Here is a 6,409-nt window from a genome sequence, read left to right as displayed (position 1 = left end):
CGATAAGATAGCAATAACGGTAACGAGATATAAAAGCACTAGCATGCACTACGACTCGCAAGGCAGACCCGATAACCAAACAACAGCTGCAGGAGGTTGTGGAGGCAATATAGGCTGCTTGAGGTAACAAGTGGAAGGGACACGTGACAAGAACGCAACTTAAAGCTAGCATGAGGAAGAAGGCAAAATAAAATAGGTGAGCGACTTCTGCAGGGGCAGAAGTATAAGGGAAATGCTTGCCTGTTATAGCTTGCCGAGGGACATCCGGAGGACTTGTCGTATCTCACCGCACCACTTCGTGATCCTATCCGGGAAGAAGCAAATGCTGGAACACACATCGGATGCAAATCTTACAACTACGAAAGAAGAATCGGCATGCTCAACATATGGTATGCATGACATGGCAACAATGATGCAATGCACTTGTCCAATTTAAGCGGGATCGGAACCCCGAACAAACAATTATTAGGTTCGAGTTGTTTTTCTACCGACAAATTAAATGTTGATTAGTATTGCAAAGGCATGGCATGGTGCGCTACTTCAATATTAAACGGAGCGGGGAATTCTTATCCGATAATTCCAAAATACTCCGCGTATATGTTAGGTGAACATGCATAACTATCATCGGACGACATGATGCGAGATGCAAGCAGATGAATAGATGTCATATTATTGTTCCTTGCATTTCGCTGATAGATTTTCATATAAAATACTTTGCATTCCGACAAATGGTTTGAGAGATATGAATTTTGCAAGATATAACATTTTCTGCAAAAACAAAATAGATACAAAGGAGCAGGGAACGAACTGGGCTGAACCTGCGCTGTCTGGGCCGGATATAATCTGCATAGGCGACAGCAACTTCGGGCCGTGCGGGCGATGGACTGTGATGGAGGATCTGGGCTAGGCCCATCAGCAGCGCCGGATCTGGTTCAAGGATCAGAGACAAAAAGTTTGGCTTAATTAGCCAGAAGTGAGAATTGAACTCACAGTCTCCACAAACAGAACATAGGAACGAACCATCTGGCTACGGTTGCTGATGTTGATACTGGGAAGGCTCCTCGTCAAAAGAAGTGTCTCTCCCCGCGGGATCTGATCCAATCTGATCCAAAAGAAGAAAAAGGTTGGGTTTAATTGGCCAAAGTGGGGATTTGATCCAGGGATCTCAGGTTAAGGGACAAGCGAGATTACCACTAAGCTGCTGCTTGCCATGTTGATAGGAGGAAGGCACGGAACAATAAGAAACAAGCAGAGGCGAAGCTCGGGCAGACACGACCATGGCGGAGGACCCTGGTCGGAGAAGAACTTGATGGCTGCGGACGAAACAGCACGAGCGCGAGGCGTCGGGGTGCGCCTGGCCACGAGGAAGCCGGAGGTGTGCTCGGTTTCACCGGAGGAGGACGAGGGCGCCCCGAATCGTCGCCGGAGCATGGCGGCCATGGAGGAGAAACGGCGACCTTGCGCTTGATTTACGGGGTATTGACTCGATTCCTTGCACCACGACGTAGAGCTCGTCGAGGCGGATCCGCCGGTGCCCTCAGAACGGCGGGGGGTGGTGTGTAGCGGCGGTGCCATGGCGAGGTGGAGGCGGTACAGTGAGGTCTTTCGCCTTGGTTTGCTCACAGAGAAGAGGAAAACCAGGGGGAAAAGAGAGGGGGCGGCGGCAGGTGGGAGGAAGAGGAGGAGGGCTAGGGTTTACATGAGGGATCGATCTGGGTTGGTTAAAAGGGGAGGGTGGTTGGCCTTGGATGCTCGGTGGGGTGAGATGAACCTGCTCACGCTCTCTGCGTGCTTGGGTGGAGAAGACGACAACCAGGGAAACGTGGAGGAGCCTCTCCATCGAGCGAAGGGGTACGGGCTTGAGAGGGGTTGGGCTAGACCGGTGGTGGCTAAAGAAAAAGAGAGAGGGAGTTGGGCCAGGGAGGAAGAGAGGCCCAGGTCAGGAGTTTTCCTTTTTCTTATTTTGATTTAAAAACTGTTTTGAACATATTTGGAAAACCAAACAGAACAAGTCAAGATTTATTTTGAAGTTTGAAAATATTTAAAATATTTTATTTTGTTTCGATTTTAGGGTTTTGTTAGAATGAAAAGACGAAGGAGGTTTTATATAGAAACCATATATGAGAGGGGAAACCAAATAGTTTTTAACTTAAAATAATTTTCATTTGATAAAATCTTGTGGATGAGATGATGCATGATGCCATGATTATGCACAAAAGAAAAAGAACAAACAAATCTAATATGGGGTTTTTTTCTGGGTCGCTACAATCGACACCACTAACAAGGAATCTCGCCCCGAGATTCCACGTCCAAGTACGGGGGAGAGAGGTGGAACTAGCGGATCTTCTAGCGACGTGTCGATCTCATCGACACCAATAACAAGAGTTCTTGCTCCACGTAGAACGGCGACACCACTAACAAGAAGTCGTTGTTCCGCTGTCGATGATTCTCTTCCGTCGGGATCTTCAAAGATCGGACCTAATAGGATAAGGGCAAAGATCGTCCAACCCACGCGGAAACCTAAAACTCGGAAAACACAGATAAGAGAGAAGACTCAAAACTCGCATAGGTAAGATGAGAAAGAATATAGGTAAGAAGAAAAATCAGAGCTAATCAGAACTATCCAACGAGTTTTAGAAAATAGTTTGGACTCTCTAAACTCAACGACCGTTGGCAAGGTTATCCTACAGGCTGGACTAGTGGGGTACCGTCAACCTGATGCTCTGATACCAACTTGTGACGCCCCAAAACCGGTACCATGAGGATCCCAGCGAACTCGCCGAAATCCGAACGATATCGATTTTAGGAGACGCACCACCAAGCGCCTCGTACACGCCGAAGCATGCACGCGATGCGGGTGGAATCAACCACGAGAGGTAACATTACAACAGGATTACAATAGAGCCCACAAGAACATATATTACAACAACGACTCCAACGAGTCAAGATACAAATAGATACATACAAAGATCCAAATCATACAGAAGATCAAATATATCCGAGTACGGACAAGATACAAATTTGGACTAAGAGTCCCGAGATAAACGATGGCGTCCATAACCCTGCCCAGGCCAAGCCGGAAGGGTAACCTTGCTAGCGTCGTTCTTCATCGTACCGATCTTCATACCTGCCCGGTTATATCCCGTAGAAGCGAGCAATAAGTACGGGTTCGTACTTAACAAGACTTCAAGACGTATAAGCATTCGTCAACCGGTCGTCCTTTGTACTTGAGGCACGCAGGGGACTTAGAGGACGCAAGAGGAACGTCATAGGCAATATGGTGGGGTTAAGCGGCAGCGCGCAAGCACTAAAAACCTATAGAGACACTCTACAACAGTCGTCTATCAGAGAAGGTGAGAGAGCGCATAAACTAACAGTTCTATACTCTGCAAACATAACACAGCCGATACGTTCCCCCCTCGCAAGGAAGTACTTACAAAGGCACTCACATGGTTGTCAAATTTTAACCATTTATTATTGAAGTTGTTCTATCTTACTATGCAAGTTATTAGTATTGAAACAACAGGTGTAAGTTGTCTATGGTCGAGTCATACAACTCCAAGTCGTCCATAACCGCGGACACGGCTTATCGATAAGATGTACACCCTGCAGGGGTTGCCCAAATGTACCCACACGCACCGTTCGACCCACTTACGACAGGTGGACATCACGGCTCGCACTCTCCTTCACGACAACAATGTCCAGGAAGCCACCTAACCAAGTTGAGCCCGTATCGAAGTCCGGCCGTATCTCCGAAACGGACCTAGCTGTTGCGCCAGCGTACTAGGTGGTTTAAACACACACTGGGGCGATAAACCACTTCGCAGCGGCTCCGCGACCTATACGTGCATACCAGAAACAAGGGATACAAGGCACCCAGGGGCTTCCCAAAATAAAGAAGTAACAGGCTGGCATGCACGCAAACAACAAATGGTAAAACATTGCAAACTAGTTGTGGCCACTGGACAAAGCTGTAGATTCCGGCAGTGGTCAAGGGGAGACCCATAAGCATACCCACGTGTGGTTAGAGCGCTCAGTCTCGGAACAGATAACAAGAACTCGGAGTCCTAAGATATTTAGGAAACACAAGTGAGCCGTCACAAAACGATCGATCGACCCACCGATGCCTCCGCTAACAACTATTAACAAGTAACCATGATTCCCTCAACAGATATAACCATGTAGCATGTGTCATGATTCCCCAACAGATAACCCGATAAGATAGCAATAACGGTAACACGATATAAACAGCACTAGCATGCACTACGACTCGCAAGGCAGACTCGATAACCAAACAACAGCTGCAGGAGGTTGTGGAGGCAATATAGGCTGCTTGAGGTAACAAGTGGAAGGGACACGTGACAAGAACGCAACTTAAAGCTAGCATGAGGAAGAAGGCAAAATAAAATAGGTGAGCGACTTCTCGAGGGCGAAGTATAAGGGAAATGCTTGCCTGTTATAGCTTGCCGAGGGACATCCGGAGGACTTGTCGTATCTCACCGCACCACTTCGTGATCCTATCCGGGAAGAAGCAAATGCTGGAACACACATCGGATGCAAATCTTACAACTACGAAAGAAGAATCGGCATGCTCAACATATGGTATGCATGACATGGCAACAATGATGCAATGCACTTGTCCAATTTAAGCGGGATCGGACCCCGAACAAACAATTATTAGGTTCGAGTTGTTTTTCTACCGACAAATTAAATGTTGATTAGTATTGCAAAGGCATGGCATGGTGCGCTACTTCAATATTAAACGGAGCGGGAATTCTTATCCGATAATTCCAAAATACTCCGCGTATATGTTAGGTGAACATGCATAACTATCATCGGACGACATGATGCGAGATGCAAGCAGATGAATAGATGTCATATTATTGTTCCTTGCATTTCGCTGATAGATTTTCATATAAAATACTTTGCATTCCGACAAATGGTTTGAGAGATATGAATTTTGCAAGATATAACATTTTCTGCAAAAACAAAATAGATACAAAGGAGCAGGGAACGAACTGGGCTGAACCTGCGCTGTCTGGGCCGGATATAATCTGCATAGGCGACAGCAACTTCGGGCCGTGCGGGCGATGGACTGTGATGGAGGATCTGGGCTAGGCCCATCAGCAGCGCCGGATCTGGTTCAAGGATCAGAGACAAAAAGTTTGGCTTAATTAGCCAGAAGTGAGAATTGAACTCACAGTCTCCACAAACAGAACATAGGAACGAACCATCTGGCTACGGTTGCTGATGTTGATACTGGGAAGGCTCCTCGTCAAAAGAAGTGTCTCTCCCCGCGGGATCTGATCCAATCTGATCCAAAAGAAGAAAAAGGTTGGGTTTAATTGGCCAAAGTGGGGATTTGATCCAGGGATCTCAGGTTAAGGGACAAGCGAGATTACCACTAAGCTGCTGCTTGCCATGTTGATAGGAGGAAGGCACGGAACAATAAGAAACAAGCAGAGGCGAAGCTCGGGCAGACACGACCATGGCGGAGGACCCTGGTCGGAGAAGAACTTGATGGCTGCGGACGAAACAGCACGAGCGCGAGGCGTCGGGGTGCGCCTGGCCACGAGGAAGCCGGAGGTGTGCTCGGTTTCACCGGAGGAGGACGAGGGCGCCCGAATCGTCGCCGGAGCATGGCGGCCATGGAGGAGAAACGGCGACCTTGCGCTTGATTTACGGGGTATTGACTCGATTCCTTGCACCACGACGTAGAGCTCGTCGAGGCGGATCCGCCGGTGCCCTCGAACGGCGGGGGTGGTGTGTAGCGGCGGTGCCATGGCGAGGTGGAGGCGGTACAGCTGAGGTCTTTCGCCTTGGTTTGCTCACGAGAGAAGAGGAAAACCAGGGGGAAAAGAGAGAGGCGGCGGCAGGTGGGAGGAAGAGGAGGAGGGCTAGGGTTTACATGAGGGATCGATCCGGGTTGGTTAAAGGGGAGGGTGGTTGGCCTTGGATGCTCGGTGGGGTGAGATGAACCTGCTCACGCTCTCTGCGTGCTTGGGTGGAGAAGACGACAACCGGGGAAACGTGGAGGAGCCTCTCCATCGAGCGAAGGGGTACGGGCTTGAGAGGGGTTGGGCTAGACCGGTGGTGGCTAAAGAAAAAGAGAGAGGGAGTTGGGCCAGGGAGGAAGAGAGGCCCGAAGTCGGGAGTTTTCCTTTTTCTTATTTTGATTTAAAAACTGTTTTGAACATATTTGGAAAACCAAACAGAACAAGTCAAGATTTATTTTGAAGTTTGAAAATATTTAAAATATTTTATTTTGTTTCGATTTTAGGGTTTTGTTAGAATGAAAAGACGAAGGAGGTTTTATATAGAAACCATATATGAGAGGGGAAACCAAATAGTTTTTAACTTAAAATAATTTTCATTTGATAAAATCTTGTGGATGAGATGATGCATGATG

At 47.9% G+C, this 6,409-nt stretch overlaps 2 long non-coding RNA genes across 2 annotated transcripts; both read right to left on the bottom strand.

The window, feature by feature from the left end:
• Positions 1–276: 276 nt before the first annotated feature.
• On the bottom strand, positions 277–1,341 carry LOC124686471. Its single transcript, XR_006997832.1, has 4 exons — positions 1,192–1,341; positions 1,021–1,092; positions 819–927; positions 277–325 (listed from the first exon to the last, which is right to left on the bottom strand). It is a non-coding gene; the product is annotated as an uncharacterized LOC124686471 (long non-coding RNA).
• Positions 1,342–4,489: 3,148 nt separating this feature from the next.
• On the bottom strand, positions 4,490–5,552 carry LOC124686470. Its single transcript, XR_006997831.1, has 4 exons — positions 5,403–5,552; positions 5,232–5,303; positions 5,030–5,138; positions 4,490–4,538 (listed from the first exon to the last, which is right to left on the bottom strand). It is a non-coding gene; the product is annotated as an uncharacterized LOC124686470 (long non-coding RNA).
• Between the last annotated feature and the right edge of the window lie 857 nt (positions 5,553–6,409).

Source organism: Lolium rigidum, chromosome 2 (assembly GCF_022539505.1).
Source record: "Lolium rigidum isolate FL_2022 chromosome 2, APGP_CSIRO_Lrig_0.1, whole genome shotgun sequence".
Lineage (NCBI taxonomy): Eukaryota > Viridiplantae > Streptophyta > Magnoliopsida > Poales > Poaceae > Lolium > Lolium rigidum.
The sequence above is the reverse complement of the archived record's forward strand: the minus strand, read 5'-3'. Positions and strand labels throughout refer to the sequence as shown.